The 18,524-nt window shown below is 38.8% G+C and overlaps 1 protein-coding gene across 8 annotated transcripts in view; it reads left to right on the top strand.

The window, feature by feature from the left end:
- Positions 1 to 18,524, top strand: part of Ten-m (teneurin transmembrane protein Ten-m) — an 856,961-nt gene that overhangs the window by 327,974 nt on the left and 510,463 nt on the right. The window contains exon 1 of one of the 8 annotated variants that reach the window (XM_083036708.1): positions 206 to 1,513. The exons of the other annotated variants lie outside the window; for them this stretch is intronic. The gene's annotated coding sequence lies outside the window, so the exon portion shown is untranslated. Of the gene's footprint in view, positions 1 to 205; positions 1,514 to 18,524 lie in introns of those variants that run through there. 8 annotated transcript variants of the gene reach the window in all.

The following is an 18,524-nucleotide window of genomic DNA, read 5'->3' on the forward strand; positions in this document are numbered from 1 at the left end:
ACGGAAACAGCGTCAAGGCGGCGGCGCGTCCGACATCCACCCTCGCCCTCGTTTCCACACAGCTTCCCTCTTTCTCTCCCTCTATCTTGGGGTGGCATTGCACCCCCCTATCTCCTCCCTCCTCAACGACACCCCTTTTGCACCCTCCGTCCCGACGACCCTGCCGTGGCCCGCTCGTGCCGTCAGTCGAGTCCCTGGACTCCGCGATTCGCACTTCGGCCTTGGCGAGTTTTCCTCGTCGAGTTCTTTTCGAGAGATCGCGATCTTTCATCTATTATACGTACGCTCCTTTCCACAACGATTCGCGCGATCAAAATCGTTCCCCTCGAATCATTCCTCTCGAGGAGTTGCCACGTGTAAACGATGATCGACTTTGCTATCGTTGTACGCGACACTCTTTTATAAAAGTACATTACAGTCGTGTTCAGAAATTATTTTTAAAAAATAAATAAATTTCACAGGAACAAGCAATTTTGTCAACAGTGTATCCGATTAATACGGAAAGTTTAGCATCACGAACATCAGTGCACCGACGATTTTGATGCATCGAACATTTGTGATACTTAAACGATTTACGCAGAGATGGAAAGAGGCATCTCGCGTAGAGCTATGTGCATCTTTTAAGGTAATCTGATATTGAGTAAACAGCGTACGCGTAAAGTGCACCATTCCAACGCTATATTGACAGGCGAACACGTGAGATCTCTTCCTCGACTCCATCGCACGGCACTTCGGAAGATGCCATCGAAGCACTCTGGCTTCCAGGTTCGGGAGTTTCGCATAAGCAAACCAGAATAACCCATCGTAGCGTCAGATCCGAACTGTACCCTTTACTGCATCCCTTAGTCGCGGCAAGATCCACTTGGAGGTACTGGTGAAACCAAGTTGTCTGGCACGGAGAATCCGTTTTGAAATGTTTAGAGATACCAATTCTGTTTATAACAATTTTTTTATCAATTTCGTGTCACTTGAACTATTAAACTTTGTAGCTTCAAATGTGTTTAATGTATGATAATTTTGAATCATTGAAATTTTCATTAATTTTTTGTCTAGTTTCTGTTTAAAAAATAATTAAAAAATACAGTATAATTCCTGCTGTTAAAATAAAACGGTGTTTCGACAACTGTCAACGCATGACACGAGCTATGGCCTTGAAGAATTGCGCGACGCTCAATTTGAAGTTCTGCTAAAGTGCGAAAGTTCTGCGAAACTGCACAGGAGTTGAATTGTACGGATATATATGCCTCGAATGAGTTGTCTAAAAGAAAGTGACTTGCACGACTTGATTTAATCTTGTAATAAATGACAATGAAGTGAAGATTCCTTTGAAATTCTGAAGAAGTGATAGTGCTGAGAGTTTCTTCATCCTGATTAACTCGCTCGAACATTTGTTTATTGAAAAACTTTTATTCAAATTATATATTCTGATTTTAAATAAATTACATATGATAAGTTCTTGACATCTCAAACCCTAATTTTGAACAGAAATTGAAAACGACACGAGAATTTCAAGGTAAGATATATATCAAGTAGCTGAATTATTTTCATATTTCTCCGAATTTAAATTGAAATCAAAAATCAATTTTATACGCAATATGCTAATATGCCAGATATCATTTCATTAAATTTGCATCACAAGAATTATTATTCATACTTAATTGATATATATATATTTCAATATAACTCAGACAGTTTTCATTATACTACTCCGTTCTTTATTAAAGTTTCCATTGCATTTCCAATGTATATGTGCTAATATTTATTCAAGTCATGAACATATTTATTTAACATCTATATTTAATGCAAAATATTCTAGTATGTAAATACAAAATGAGATGAGAAAAAAACTGATGACAAATTTAAGAATCTTGAAAACTTTCGTATCAATTAGAATAAAATGATACATCTTCGTGAAAAATTAAGCAGATCATATCATAACAAAATGATAGGTACAACATATGCAATCGTCTTCTCAGCAAATAAATAATTATTTTTATGAAGACGTCAATGTTATGGATAAACCAAAGGGGCTTTACATTGGTTGTCGTTGCAGTCGTAACGGGAATTCGCTTTACGCGATTAAATCGGTCACGGTACGTGAAGCGTTATGCAGTCTGGCCATGACGTTGCTTCTACTCTTTGGTCATGCAGTGAATTACGTCGGCCGTTTTCGCGTACAGACTTGCACATCGCGCGCATTGCGTGCTATTTTACGGGACGCACGCGTGTACGTCGTGTCACATAATATTGCCTCAATAACGGGATTGCGGGAGAGGGATGATCTGCGACGCCCGAGGGTTTATTACATCCTAACCGACCGATATTGGTCACTGGTCGATCGCGCAGCATCCAGAAGGGTAACCGAACGGAGAGAAGTAGACGGATAAATCGAGCCGGAGAGAGAAGCTGAAAAGAGAGCGACGAGCCTTCATGCGGCTATTTTATCGCTGGCTTTTGGCTCGCACTCGGTAACACGCGTCCTAGTTTATGGTGACCCATCTCGATAATCGACTATTTCATTGTGGCTGTCCAATCTTTCAGTCGAGGGACAGTTGCCTAGTATTTGCTCTCTCTCTCTCTCTCGTACACAATGAATATTTTTCACGATAAAATCGATGAAAATTATACTGTTACTGGTCATACTCCATTGTAATCGTAATATTTGCCTAATGATCGTTAAGCAATCAATTAATTTCATTCTCAGCTATATATAATATCAATTAAATTACGTGGAATATTAAACAATTTTGTATAAAAAAAACATTTATATGAGAATATTTTTTTATCCAAAGAATCATGTGTGTGATTTAAAATTAAATAATAATATAAGATTATTAATATTAAAGACGATAAACAATAACATTTCGTCGAAAAATACAGTATATATGTTTAATTCGATACTTAATCATGCAATGTGCAATTGATTTAATTAATTATTCAAAAGTTTTAATAATTACTCATTTACGTAAACTTTCTCGACGCGATATAATTTAACAGCGAAAAAAAAAAAAAAAACGCCTGAAGAGTTTTAGAGCATGCCATGTTTCAAGAATGGCACAATGTAAGACTTGCAAAACTGCTGGGTCGTTTGTGAGGGAGGGGGTGGCAGTCGAATCTTCTGTTACGATACGTCTCGTCCTTTTCCAACATACAGAATTTTCGATAAGGTCGTCGAGAATTTGTTGGAAAGACGGCACTGTACTCGATCAGTTCGACTTTCGCAAGTTCCGTCCCCGAAGTTCACCCTTTCGCGCATTGAACAGCTCAAAAGAAGTCGTAAGAATCTTTGAGAGGTCAAAGCTGCAAACTTGCTGGGACGTGAATTTGAAAGAGGGTGAACGGACATTCGGGGCAAAAAATTATCGTACTACTGCGAGAGGGATGATACCATTACGTTGTCACAACAAACCGTCGAATTGATAATGGAATAAGATTACGAGAGAAAGAAAAGAAGAAGTGATGACAAATAGCATATTAATGTTGAATTGCCACTTCTTTCTTATTATCGTATATATAATTTTAAAGATGTGTATATACATATATATGATCTGATATAGGTAACTGAGGTCTGTATAAAATTTTTACATACACACACGTTACACACGCATGTAAAAAAAATATAGTTTTGATCAAAAATAAGTTTTAATAAAAAATTCGCAATAATAATTTAAACGTTATTTTTTATATAAACAATAATATCAAAATACGTAGCATTTTAAAGGCGGCTTTCCAATGAACTCTATTCAAATATAGGATCTCGTAATACATATACACGTGAGTTACTTTCAATAACCTTTTTACATAACAAACTAATTTTTTGAGGCATGCAATTTTTATTCCAAACATGTACGAATATGTATGTGTGAATCACTCTCCATAATCCTTTTTGTACAATAACAGTGCTAATCTTTTGAAGCATGAAATCGTTATTGGGAATTGATATATTTATTCTATTTTTTAATTCATACACAAATGACTTGAAATGGATATAATAATACGCGTTTAACAGATTTCTAAACTAATTTATTGAAGAAGCTGTTACAAAATTTTTTATATCAATTCGTATTTGTATCGGATTCGATCTAAACTTTTGTACGAATAAGTGTTATAAATTTCATCGTATATAGTATATATTATCAAATTCGACATAATTTTTCCAAGAAATCGCGTCACCAGACACATCTAATGAGCTCTTATGAATAATCGGCGTTACGTATACATTATCCCAATCACGAGCGCCTTTATCAACTGTTCGACATTTTCCGGAGTCGGTGATGAAAAATTTGAAGCGTTACATACACACGAGCTATCTCAGGCGCGCCGGTTATATTTCCCCGATATTGATTTCGTTCTCATACACACTCCATAAATAAATTTCTCCGCCTTCCATATCTTAAGAACCGGGCGATAAATCTCTCCTCTCTCTCTTCGGCGCGCCGATTCGCTACATCCGGTTTTTCGTGCTCCACGAACGAGTTATCGCGCGAAGCGAGCGCTCGATGCGCGAACGAGAGAGAGACTTTCGCTGAACATCAGATATAGCAGGAACGTTTGGCTCCGGGTCCCTCTATCATCGAATTACCTGGTAACAACCGTAATTACCATAATCGTTCGTAGACGTAGTTTGCCCGAGGTGCCAAAGCGATAAATCAGAGGCGTCGCGTTATGCTCGAGTGCGAAGCTACATCAGCTTTGCGAGGAAAGAAGATCATATACACATATATATATGATATTTCTTCTATATAACAATTTATTTCAGATTTATACTCTTTTGAGAAGTATTAAATACTCCGGTTCAAGGCTGAACAATGGCAACAACGGCATCCTTGTCGCTATTGGGAAAAGAAATATGACAAATCGTCGATATATATACGCGTTTCCATAAGTGAAGAATATCTTCAGTGACAATCGCAGAGCTCCAATATCGGTTTATTGCATCGATCTTCAACAATGCGAGTATTGTCGCAGACTTGTTCCGCGGATTTTGCGGAGACGTCGCGCACGTCTTCGCGAAGGGATTCATTAAATTCTATATAACTCCCGATTATGCTTTGTCAGCGTCGTCTTTCTTCCGGCCGCGTTCCTAGTCGTCGGATTCGCCTCTCTATTATTATTGCCATTATTATTTCGTTCCCGTTATAATCGCTCTCCCGAGATCTTTAACCTCGATCAGTATGCTGCACTACGAGACGTTGCCGTTTACCAGCAGATTGGAGGCTGCGCTCTAATGATGCCGCAATTTCCCGAGGACTCTCCAATCTCGCTAATAAACCCCCGCGACATGACGGGCGAGATCGGGCGATTTTTATCCCCGAGACACGTGGCAAGATTGTTAAGGTCGCTAAAAATTATCTCGGGTGAATCGATCGAAAATTTTGTCCTCTGGTCCAGCACGAGGATGAATCCAGCCCTTTCTTGAAGCAAGGAGAAGGTTCTTTGATATCTCGACCGGGGCCTATAAACTATTTAGACGGCGAGCACAAGAAGGATCCGCGTGTACCCTCGTCGTTTTTAGTTTTTACGTACGATCAATTACGGCGGATGTTAACAGAACTTGATCGCCGCTCGTAAACAACGCTTTACTGGTGGCGCAGTAATGGTCGACGTGTGCACGCTGGTAGCTGACTTGCGCCTTGGTAAGGTGATACACGGATAATTCATGCGAACGTTATATAAGCGAACCGTGGTCGCGTTTAACGCGGGACGTTTATTACGGGACATTTCTGTCGGGCCGCTCATTTTCTACGGGGGCGGGAAATTCGTCTTCTCGGAGAGACGTAAATCATTGTTACTTTATGGGGATGCATTCCAAAAGTTGCGCCGCGTCGAAATGCGTCTTTCCGTACCCATTATTGCTCACTGAAAATAACAAGAAATCACCGACCGATTGACGGACGCAAAGTCCACCTCTCGTCGAGGAGATTTCTCGATGTTATAACATATATAATGTATTATTCAACGAGAATCACAAATTTACATAAATGGTGCATTTATGATATGTGGCATGTATTCTATATATTCTCTATGTATTTGTTCCGCGTCGATATTTACATAGCTAATATATAAAATTCAGTTTTGCTAAATATGATTCTAAGGCAAAAAAATGTTCAAGCTTGTTGAAATTCTTGCAGCATATAGATATAAAATTTTAATGATTGATTATTAAAATGTTATATTATAAAAAAAATGTTTTCCTAATGTATAATTAATTCGCTTTTGCGTAATATAGTTCTCTTATATTATTAAAATGAAAAAGGATGATTCGATATAGCAGATGATAGTCTCTTGTCAGATTCAATTTACATAAAGATCGTCATAAGCGAGGAATTCCGCAAAGTAGGTAGCGTAGATTATCCGATAAAGAGCGAAGGAAGCTGTCACGGTCGGACGTGCCCAATCGGCGGAACTTCCTGTTTGAATCAATTATTAATTGCTGGCACGTGCGCCACGTGGCTTCTATCTGCATCCCGGATGAAGGGCCGAGAGCGCATCGCGAGCATTTCGGCGGCCGATAAGGTTATGCCCGTCCACCAGCTACTAATTAGCAGTTGATTGACTTCCTCCTCTTCCTCCCATCCCCCGTTATAGTAACTGGGATTAGAACTCGAAACGGCCATGACGGTGACTGAATAGCTTCTGCGAGCAATAGAGATGCACAGATATGTGAGTAATAAAGATCTAAATGGATAGACATATATAAATTAATATATATGTATATAATATATATATTCATTTATTTATTTTATATTATATATTAATATATTAATACGTTATCCAAAAGAATTAAAAATGTGAAAAATATTTTGAGAAAGAGAGAGAGAAAAGAGAGACACACCAAATATTAAGGGTAATATTTTAATATCATAATAGTGTGTAATATAAATATGTGATTGAAACAAAGAAAATATTTTTTTTTTTATTTTGCGTATTCGGCATTTGTATGCGGGACAAAATATTCTCTCTACAATATTACTATTATTTATATGCATCCCATTGTCACATATTGAGAGCAGACAGCGTGCTCGATTACTCGTCAACGAATCAATAAACTGTTGAAATAAGTTCAATATGCAGAGCGCGGGTATTCTATTATTTTTTTCGGATATATGTTTGCATTGATTATTCAATACTGTATAGCTGTATACATATATATACATATATATAACTTTCAATACATTTTCAGTTTACTCTCTGCTGAAGACAGTAGTTATTCGATCTATCGGAAAAGCACAAATTAAAATTTGAAACAATTTTATACACATATACATATATACATATATTTATATACATATATGTTATATGTAAATATTTTTTTTAGTATTATTTTATTGCATGTTAAACATACGATTAACAAATGAAGAAAGCGTGTGAGTGAATGTTTTATGCAGAAATGTCCAGTGTGATCTGGTTTTTTTAAATAATTATTCACTATCCAATAATTTGAACGGCTTTGGGAACACGCTCGGACAATACCTATGGCAATGGGTTGGGAACCTTTCCCGTTAAACGTTTACGGTTCGATGCCATTATGGAGGCAGGTCAGTCCTTCGATTATCATACCTCCCGCATCGCACGTGCACAGACCGTTGGGATACGATTAATGAGGGAAATCGGTTGATCGACAGTTACATTGTAATCAGATTGACAGAGCGACAACGGCGGGTGACATGCCCGTCGACTTGTCAGAAAAACAATTGGCCGTTAATCACTTTTCAATTACGCGGAAAACGACCTAGTCGTCACTCGTGAATGAAATGAAACGACAATGGAGAGTGTAATTCGAAAGTATGGAGAGAGAGTTATACCGTCAATCTTTTACTTTGTGTTTTTTTGCATATTGTGCCGCAATACTTCACATCTGTGTTTTTTTCATCGTCTTTCGTTAACGATATTTAAAAACAACAGTTGATAATTGAAATAGTATCAACTAATTATCAACTTTATTTGCCGATTCGTTTTATGTTATTAATGAGAAAAATTTATAATTATTAATACAAATTATTTGATTAATTTGATTGAAGAATGCGTGACATAGGTTGTATTATAAATATTTATCGATGCAAAATTGCACAGATAGTTATGTAAATCGTAAATCTAATTTAAACGTAAATATAGACATCAGTTTACGTCCAGTGATAACCCCCGTAATCCCGTATTTATAATTGAGATCTACCTTCAATTTTAATAAACGTGATGGAAATTGGCTTTTCTAAATTAGATCCGTTTCCGTCAACCAAGTCACTTTAAATTTTTCTCGTAATAAATTCGTAGAAAACTTAATGTCCTAAGTACCGATAATTGACGTTGATCCGGTTCAACGTCCCTGTTTCATTAAAATCTCGCCTTCCAAGGAAGAGAAGCGTCCCGCGGAATTGAATGTGTAGAAAAGAGGGGTGACCCGGATCATAGCGCGTGATGGTTAGAATAAGTTAATAAACAATTGCTTAAACGAGACTACAATAGCCGTCGTGATATTGGCTGCCACGTTGTTAACGATGATGGACAGCGCTTTTATGAAAATACACGCGCTCCGGATAGGGTTGACACGCAGAAAGTAAACGAAATGTTGATACAACGAGAAGCGTCTGCGTGATACACGTGATTTTAATGGATATTGAAATCGAGAGAGAGAGAGAGAGAGAGAGAGAGAGAGAGAGAGAGAGAGAGAGAGAGAGAGAATTTAATTACATGCTATTATGATTTTCTGTGTCAACTCGCTGATTATAATATTAACCTTCGATTAAAAATCACATGGATAAAACGTGTAATGATATTTTAACCTCAGTTCTCTTTAAAATCATCATGAAATCATGAAACGATTCTTCTCCTCGCAATTCTTTCCCCTTAGTATTCAACGCAAATTGTCATGCGTGACGCGTATCTTAAGAACCATTTATTCTTCTGCGAATACCTGTAATTCACGCGTACCTATTTCGTGACTCAAGGGGTATTTTTTCGACGCGTCTCTCATGAATCATCCTGCAAGTCCGGGCACTCCGAAAGCAAGTGAAATTCATATTCAGCGATCGTGGTGGCCACCCGTAATAGACGACAACGGGAAGTGATGACAGACCGCGTGTGGGCAGGCAACGTGTGTATGCGCTTTCGTAAAAAAAACGCAATCGTTCTCTCGAAAACCACCTCCGCGAGAAAAGTACGTCGAAAGAGAGAAAGAGAAAAAGAGAAAGGAAAGGAGACAGCGACCGACGAAGGCCATAAAGTGAAAGAAATGGCAAAGGGGGACTCTTCCACGACTCCGCGCGACGTAATGGCTCTTTATTCAACGGGTAGGTAGGTAGGTAAGATCCGTGGAATAAGACGCGTCGGGATAGTGATTGTACGCAGAAAGCTGTTTCCTTTTCCTCGTCCTTCTCCCCTTCCTTTTTCCTTTTCAAACGTTACGTACATGATAATAGGAGGTGGGTGAGGTCCGTCCTTTCTGTCGCCGGATGTCACGCGGTGTCAGGCGACGTGTTTCGTTCAAAGTGACCGCACGCATCGAAATTTCCTTCGATGAGACTCAATAATAGACGCAGATATATAGACGCAGATGCGACGATTTCGTAACCTTTTCCGGCGACTCGACTCGATAAGGTAAAAGAAATATTTGAATAAAATCGGCAGAGGATCATTGAATAACTTCGACCGGAACTTGTATATATTTTATCATACGAATATAAAAGACTCGAAGAATTAAAAGTAGAAATAATCCTTTGTTTGCGCTGCGAATTTAAAATACTTCTGTCATACAATTCTACATATATTAAGATCGTCGTTGAGTGATTACAAAAACATGTTCCACGACATCGATGCGCTAACAGCGGTAAATCTTGAATCGAGAAATAATATTCGCCCGCGTTTTAAGCGATCCTCGCCCGGGAAATAATATCTGTTTCCAGTATCGCCGAGTTTTTATCGAGAAAAAAAGGGAAAAGGAAAGGAGAGAGAGAGAATAGTTGATAGCCGAGTCGCGGGGAAAATGCGGCGTTTGCATGTGGTCGCCGAGTACATAGCATAACCGACGAAGGAGTTCACCAAGCAGGATGGCGGTGCGGTGGCGGAAAATAAATCTGCGCTTTCCGTGTCGCGCAACGTGCAATTTTAAAGGTTGCAACGACGACGTAAAAAGCGTGAAGCGCCACCCCTGAGAGATAAAAGTGTATGTATACACGGCGATGTTGTACCCCCTCGCTGATCGCGTTTCTGCCTCGCACTGTGTCGGCCACGTGGCGATTCTTTGGCGGATAGAGAGCACATTCCGGTATACGCGGTTATTTTTAGTTTCCGCGAAACGCGCATACCCAGCACATCAATATTCATTAATCCGCGGATGAATGTATGTATATTTATACGCAGATTCGACCAACTACGCGCCGAAAAGGCATGTTGCGTGTTAAAAAAAGGACAGAAAAAAAGAGGAGAGAAGCATCGTGGTAAGGTTTTGCCAATTGATTACTTAAAAATATTATGCAAGATTACGAAGGAAATATCAAAATCGATGTAAGGTCTTCTGATAAATTCTATATACCTATATAAATCTTATATATATCCCTATTTCACACTTTTTTATCAGACCTGATATGAAATTAATATCCACGTTAGTGTAGCCTATTTAATTTTTCTCATCAGAAATCTATAATTTGTCCTTTTGTTATTTGTTTATATGTCAAATCGGTTTGTATAAGTATATAAAAGAAAAATAGTTTCCTAAAATTAATAATTATTTATAAAAAAGCAGAGAAAGTAGATTTATTTTCGAGATGAATAAATTGATAAATTGATTTAACAGTTTAAGATACAGGAAATTGAAAAAATCCGATATCTGATATCAATTAAAATGAATCAAGTATCCTCATAATGAACTCATTGAGCACCCTAAAGATGTAAATGAAAAATATGTAGATCGCAAGCCGCGCACTAACAGTATATCATGTCTCACTCTCTTTGGCTATTCTTGCATAGCTCCGTTCAACCGTGAGATAACGACTAATAATAAAGCTTTATCGTCGCTGCAGGGCATCTCACGAGAAAGCATACGTATAGATCCGACACCCCTCGAGAGCCTTACACATGCAGCCTCTGTTCCATCGACTGTTTTTTGTCAAAAGAACCCCATTATACTGAACATGCGCGTCTAAAGTAGCTCTTGACCTTTTCCATCTCTCTCTCTCTCTCTCTCTGTCTCTCTATATGTGGTCCCACCCTCTATCTTACGCCTTTGGCACGTATATGGACCCGACTATCCCTATATCTTTGTTTCATATTCCCGTGTCAAGTACTTTTCACGATCGTCGCTCGAGAGTTAAGATGACGCCATTAAGCCAAACTTTTTTTTCTCTCTCAGCAACGCAAGAACTAAATCAAACGATTCTGCTATGCAAGCGCGGTCATACGTACACCGATTCGATCTCTCTCTCTTGGTACTTGTTTGTCTCTAGAATTCTCAGTACTTTTCTTTTGATATCTTTGACACAAACAGCGAGGAACGAGTGTGAAGTGTTTGATCATACGTGACCGACTTTTTCAAGTGACTTCCCAGTGCCGCAAACCCTGTGAGATTTATCGTAACAGACGTTTCTGTCGATTCAAAAGTTTCACGATTTGACGATTATTTTTCACAAATAAGTGCTTTATTCATTTGACGAATATTCGCGCAAGGTTGATTTTTCCGCGTGCAATCAACTTGGAGAGATTGAGAATGTGTAAGCAACGTGTGTAATATAATTTCCGGTAATTGCGGTGAAATATAATTTTCGAGAAGAGCGAGGAGTGAAACGTGACTCATCGATCCGTCAATTTGAATGGTGAAACGAAGATTGATTCGTGATCTTCAATCACTATGCCGTTCTAGGTCAAGATAAATCGACGATCGATTTTGCTTGTAACAAAGTACACACATATACACACACATTGTATCTGTTTATAAATACGAAACGCGCTCTGGTCGCTAAATCGTCCCTTTGCAACCGTCAAGATACGTGACGAGCCATTAAATTGGCTCGTGACATCCTGTCTTACCCGACGATTCCGTAAGCTAAGCAGAATCGCAGATGAGCTCATGCTTCGACAATTTTAGTCGCATTATCACGTGATTCGCAATGTTCTCGTGAATATTTTGATCGATTTTTTTCATATATCATATATCAGTGCTTAACAAAATTTTTGCGAGTCAATAAAAAATTGTGCATCGTTTATTAAGTTAAAGCAAAAATAATTTGCCTCAATCTAAATATAATTCCAACATGTTTTCACGTGTGAAATAAATATATCAAAACACCTGTACAGAGGAAGATTATATCCTCGCACGTCTCTTTCGCGAATATTCTTCCGGAAGGCATCGGCATTGTGTGCGTGTCGCGATGAAAGAATACTGGAAATGGATGGCGGATATCGACGGATGTTCGAACATGTCACAAGGGGTGGTCCCCGATGTCTTCAATGGTGACAAAACTGTATCGTTCCCGTATCCGCTCGCAATTTGGCGAACAACGATGTGCCTCGACAATAGAATACTCTTATTGTTCGATGAAATAATCGTAAAAGGATAATAGGGTTTTACGGACCGACTGTTAGTCGAGCATGTTCCCGACCATAAATACGTTCTTGAGCAATATCCGGTAGAAGCGATCATTTTTGTGCTGATGAGAAAAAATCCACTCGGAAGTAAATTTTTATTTTAAAAAGCAAAGCCGCAATTTAATTATCTTATTCTATACGTATATAATTAATAATTCTACACATCTTGTTTCAAGATATTTTATATGCAATTGTTTCCTTCTGCGATATATATTTCGATCAATGATTATTTTTTATTCTCTTTAATTTTTCTAATTTTAAAACTATTCAGACAAGATGTCGATGAATAAAAATAAAGAATGAGCTCAATTTTTTAATAACATTTTGAATTTGAAAGAGACCATTATATATGCATCATTTCGACGTTAAATTTAGTTACGTCAGACTGTATGGCCCCTTAAATGCGAAAGTTATTCTGTTACAATGTAAACGGAAATGTACGTTTGCGGTTGTCATATGTAATGGCGCTTTCCTCCGCGGTTTACGAGCGCGGCATTTTAGCTGGACGAAGATTTCTTTTTTTCCTCTTCTTCTTCTTCTTACATCTTCGCGTACAACGACATACGCCATTCTTCTGGATTTAGTCAGGATGAAATATATTTTACCATATATTTTTACTTTTCTCCCCAGAGAGTGTGTCTCTTTTACGTCTATCATACCCGCGCATAATATATTTTAGCTCGTAAAACACGTTGTCCTATCCTGGTCTTTCGTCTCTATCCAAAGATTCGTATTCATGGACCGCTTTTAGTAGCTGCTGGGTCTATTAACGACGCGCTTATAAGGAGAAGGAAGTTCGTTAAAAGCATGCCGGGAATACGAAATATCGTCTGCAGTGACCTGCGGAGCGATGGCTCATAAATTTCGCAATACTCCCCGCTCTCCTCTCAAACTTTTATCTCTTCTATCTCTTTTATCTCTCGTTATTACGATTTAAGTTCGTGACACCCTCGCACTTATAAAATGAAAGAGTATATCGCGATACAAACGAGATTATCGATTAAATATTAAAATTGATAAAATTATAAGTTTTCGAGCAGTCAGAGATTTTCTGTCAAATTTGATTACGGAGTTCAGAATTATTGATACTTATATATTGAGAATTAGAAACATCTTTAATAAATTAAATTTCAAAAGTAAATAGATAATAAAAGTTTTTTTTTTGATATTTTTTATTTAATGTCAAATACATTATTTCTGAAAATAATGTAAAAAGATAAAATTTTTCTGCGGTCTCTCCAAGTAATCTAATTTTGGTGTTCCGTTTAACCAGTACTTCCGGTGCGCATTTACACGCGTTGCACATTAGTTGCAAGCGGCAAAAGAAAAATGTGGAATATCAGAAAAAAATATGCAGTCGGCATCGGCAAAAGGGCGAGCTTGCGGTTTAACTTCACGGTCGCTTTTACGACGTTTTTATAGCTCATTTCGTTTAAGGCATATATGTCCAAAGTGATCGCAAAGTGATCTTTGTTTTATATTCGGACGACCGCCGAAACTTACTACTGTCACGACGTTTGTTGTCTGTCGCGATGTGTCTTTCCTCACTTTCGCTTTCTTCCGAAGAGGAAGGAAGCGTTCGAGAACAGACAGCTTTTTTAAAATTTTTTTTTATCCACCGCGCGTTTGCGAAACGAACGATTATTTTCAATAATCGAATTTTAATCAAAATTTGCAGATTTATCAATTATTGCAGCGAGAGTATTGCAGGTTCATCTTTTTAAATCTATAATCGGTGTAATTTTCTATCGGAGATTCCCGAGAATTACACATGGTTTCCCACATTGTACACGTCGCTATCTCGTGCATACTTCGGTTCACCGGAAGGCTAAATCACACGTCGGCAGACTAACTCGAGCGTTAAACGTCTCGTTTGTATTTGCCTTGCCAATACACCGAGCTAAGTGGAAAGCAATTCTGGCCGATTATAGAAGGCCTCGCATTGGGCTCGCCTCCCCTTCGATGGGAACAGTCAGTGTCAGTGTCAGATCCGATGCAGTCATCCGGTGAACAGGTGAACAGGCACCGGCAAAGTGCACGTTATGCACGACGTGTTACAATCGTTCGAAGAATAAGTGACCGATTTCAAAAGATTCGACTTCGTCAAATAAATTTCCCACAAATCGTCCCCGATTGACAAATCCGATATGTTTAATATTAATAAATGTATAACTAATCTCTGTACGCGCGATACTTTTTTCCACAAGCACCGTGCACTCATTAAGCTAAAGTTAACTGAAGTTTATGAGGGAACGCGGGATTTAATCCGCTCACGCTACGTCCATACGATTACCGACAATCATCCTGCAATTGCGTGCATTACCATTGACGGTTGAACAACTCCTAATACACTCACGAATAGGGAATTACGTATATATATATATAACGTATATAACGTAAACTGTACGCGCGTAAAACGTTATCAAGGGGAGATTGAGGAAACTGCCGCGAAAGAGCTTGGAGCGTGCCGTAATAATAACATCCCGAGTGGCATATAAAGAATGGTCATGGCCGAATGGGTGAAAATGTGGGCGGCCGGTCGATTATCTGCGCGAATGATCAGCATCGAAATGCACGACGTGGTCTGTGGATTTTTTCTTTTTCTTTCGCTCTTTCTCTTCTGTTTTTCTCGTTTTATTTCTCGGACGACGCACACGACACGCGAGAGGGAAATAGCGTCGTAACGAGAAGGGCCGGGTCTTCCTTCTTCTCCTGCGAGAAGACAATAATTAAGGATCCCCCGCCAACGTGCCGTGACAATTGGCGCGTTGGCCGTGTTGTGTGTCGTGCGACCGGCACGCTATCCTCGTACTTTTGCGTGACACGCCATTGCGTGACTCGGCGCGAGCATCGAGCTAAGCGAGTGGATACGAGGCCACGACCCCGTCATTATCGGTAGATCGTGTTAAACCCCCGTATAACCTGGGCACACACCGAAAACCCCGGTAACTCGAGGCGTGATCCTTCCCCTCCCGCTCGGAAATCTTAGCTTTTCGACGCGTATGTGAATTTCATGTATATTGGACAATTAAATATTTTAATGCGAGGATATATTTCTTGCAAGATCGTGTTCTTGGGATATTTTAAATCTTCGTCGAGAGTATCGAGCAATCCTGCTTGCGTCGAGAATCGTTAGTCCGGCGTTCAGTTTTTATTATACAATTTTTATGTCAGATTATGTCTGACTGGGTGAGAACGAAGACTACGAGTGCATCGCCTCGAAACTGTTTTTTTTTTTCTTTCCCTTCAAAATTCATCAACCGAAAGTGTTCCGCCGCGCGGAAGAAGAGGAGACATTAGACGGAAGATAAACACGAAGGAATCTTCTTTGGAACTTGATAAATCGCGACGGGAACGGGGAGGTAGGGGGAAAGAGAGGACGCCGCGAAAAACGAAAGGATCAGCAAACCCCTCGTCCAAATGCCCGTGTATTATATGCGGCGTCCGCGCCTCCGGTAATGGCCTCCTTATGATTTAGCGAGAGTGTTTTCTTAGTTCTCGCGAAAGTGGTGCCCGCGTAATCGTTTGTCAAGCCCGACGAAATAATAGCGCCGACAGGGTTGGCGCGGCCACCCCTTCGTGTACCACCATCGCGCCAAAGAAATTCCACGGTGATATTTCACCATCATCGCTATTAAAGGTCATTTCGCAGATGAAGAGTAACGACGCACGTCCTTCGCACGAGCGCCCAAACGATGAACCTCGTCCCCGAACGATGTCTTTCCGTGAAGAATCTCGAGGGGCGGTGCGGCTCGTAAAGCCCCGCCGATGTTATATGCCCTGCGACGGTGAGTTTTTCCGGTCAGCGGACTCAAAAAGGCAACCGTGAGAACTAAATTCTGTTACGCGCGATTTAAAGAGTGGAACGTGGCGCGATGCAATCTGCTTATAAGTATCTATGTATTTGTCATTTTTATGTAAGACGAAAGAATATAATAATACTCTGTTCGCGACGAAGAAGAAAAAAGTAATTATTCTTTGTAATTCTTTTATTTTAGAAAAATTTTTCATTATTAGGTCATAATTTAAAAAAAATAGATTAAAGTTATAAAAAAAGTTATTTTAATGTCATAACTGTGCTAAAAAACAGTGGTATTAGAAAAAAGTGTTATTTTCCGCTTTAAATTAAATATATTCTTAAACCTTTTGCCTCTAAATAGAATTTGTTACAAGCTCAAGATTAATAAAATTTTTATAATTAATTATTAGATTTATTATACTTATATACTACAGAAAAATTGTATTAAATTATCTACTTTCTATGATCTCTTTATTTTATTCGTCATGTTGTTGTGCCAATTTTGAAATAAATTTCGAATTTAGTAATCTTAAAAATTTTTATATAATTTTTATACAGTTTTGGCGTTAATTTGTATTTTTATCAATCTAAAAAAAGCTTTAAAAATAATTAAAATTAAATAGAAATTAGGATTATTAAAAATAAGTAAGATTGAAAAAATAATTAAAAAATATTACTGATTCTCAATGGCTATTTATTTAGGTTGTCTAATTCAATATTTCATTTATAAAATTCTTGTCAATCTTAATCTGCAACTTCTTTTAGAAGACTGAAAATTCTAACGATATGTTTAATTTTCTGAATGAATGGAATTAAACTTCTCCAATACGTCACATGTCACAGCTGTAACATGGTAAAGTACATTAAAATAGTTTTTCGTCATTACTATCGACACTTCTTTTTGGAATAATTAATTATTCGAGTATCGCAATGCTCTTTCATCGACTCACGTTAAGCGTTTTAAGACTAATAAAGTGATGGCAAATTTGAATTTTCATATTTTAATATAGTATTAGCTAAGTAAGTAAATTTGACTCTGACTTTTATATACACTACGCAAAACAATTAGGGGAGCGCTTTAAAACTAGCAAAATTTGATGATTTTTAAGAAGCCATATCTCGGCTTAGAGAAGTCGTAGAACAATGTTTCTGGGCGCATTTTAACGGGTGAAGCCTCAACTTTAAAGTGGGTAATATAGCATTATTCGTCTCATCGAACTGTTTTTCGTGTGAGGCTTAAAATCAGATGGCGAAAAAACTCTGAAAATTTCTTGATTTTGTAGTTGTCCATGGAAAAAGCAGGGATGGAACCATAAATGCCACCACATTGGCTTTGAAGTAGGAACCTCCCTCCCCTTTAAAATGCCGCAAGAAACATTGCTCTATCATGTCTAGGAGCCGAGTTATCGCATTTCAAAGTTACCCCCGCATTTTGCAAGATTTTTAGCAATACCGCCGACATTCGCGTTATCCAATGTGCACCATGGGGAGGTTGCTCGGTTGGATTTTGCACATCATGTGTATGGTGTATGTGTACGTCAATGTTAAGTGTGTGCGTGATGCGTGTGTATGGGGGGGGGGGTATGTGTGGGTGTGGGTGTGTCAGCAGAGATAAAGATCCCACGGTTCGTCACTCTCGCAGTAGTTAACGACTCCACACACATCCCCACATACACATCCCCATGCACCCACACACACACACACCCATACCCTCCACCCACACACACACCCATACCCACACACACACACACAGCAGAGGGTTTGGAGCCGTTAACTACCGCGGGAGTAACAAACCGTGGGGTCCTTATCTCTGCTGACACACACACACACACACACACGCATCACGCACACACTTAACACTTGACGTACACTTACACCATACACATGATGTGCAAAATCCAACCGAGCAACCTCCCCGTGGTGCACATTGGATAACGCGAATGTCGGCGGTATTGCTAAAAATCTTGCAAAATGCAGGGGTAACTTTGAAATGCGATAACTCGGCTCCTAGACATGATAGAGCAATGTTTCTTGCGGCATTTTAAAGGGGAGGGTTCCTACTTCAAAGCCAATGTGGTGGCATTTATGGTTCCATCCCTGCTTTTTCCATGGACAACTACAAAGTCAAGAAATTTTCAGAGTTTTTTCG

The sequence above is a fragment of the Prenolepis imparis genome, unplaced genomic scaffold, assembly GCF_030444845.1.
Source record: "Prenolepis imparis isolate NDT839.2.m4 unplaced genomic scaffold, iyPreImpa1.0 SCAF_4, whole genome shotgun sequence".
NCBI lineage: Eukaryota > Metazoa > Arthropoda > Insecta > Hymenoptera > Formicidae > Prenolepis > Prenolepis imparis.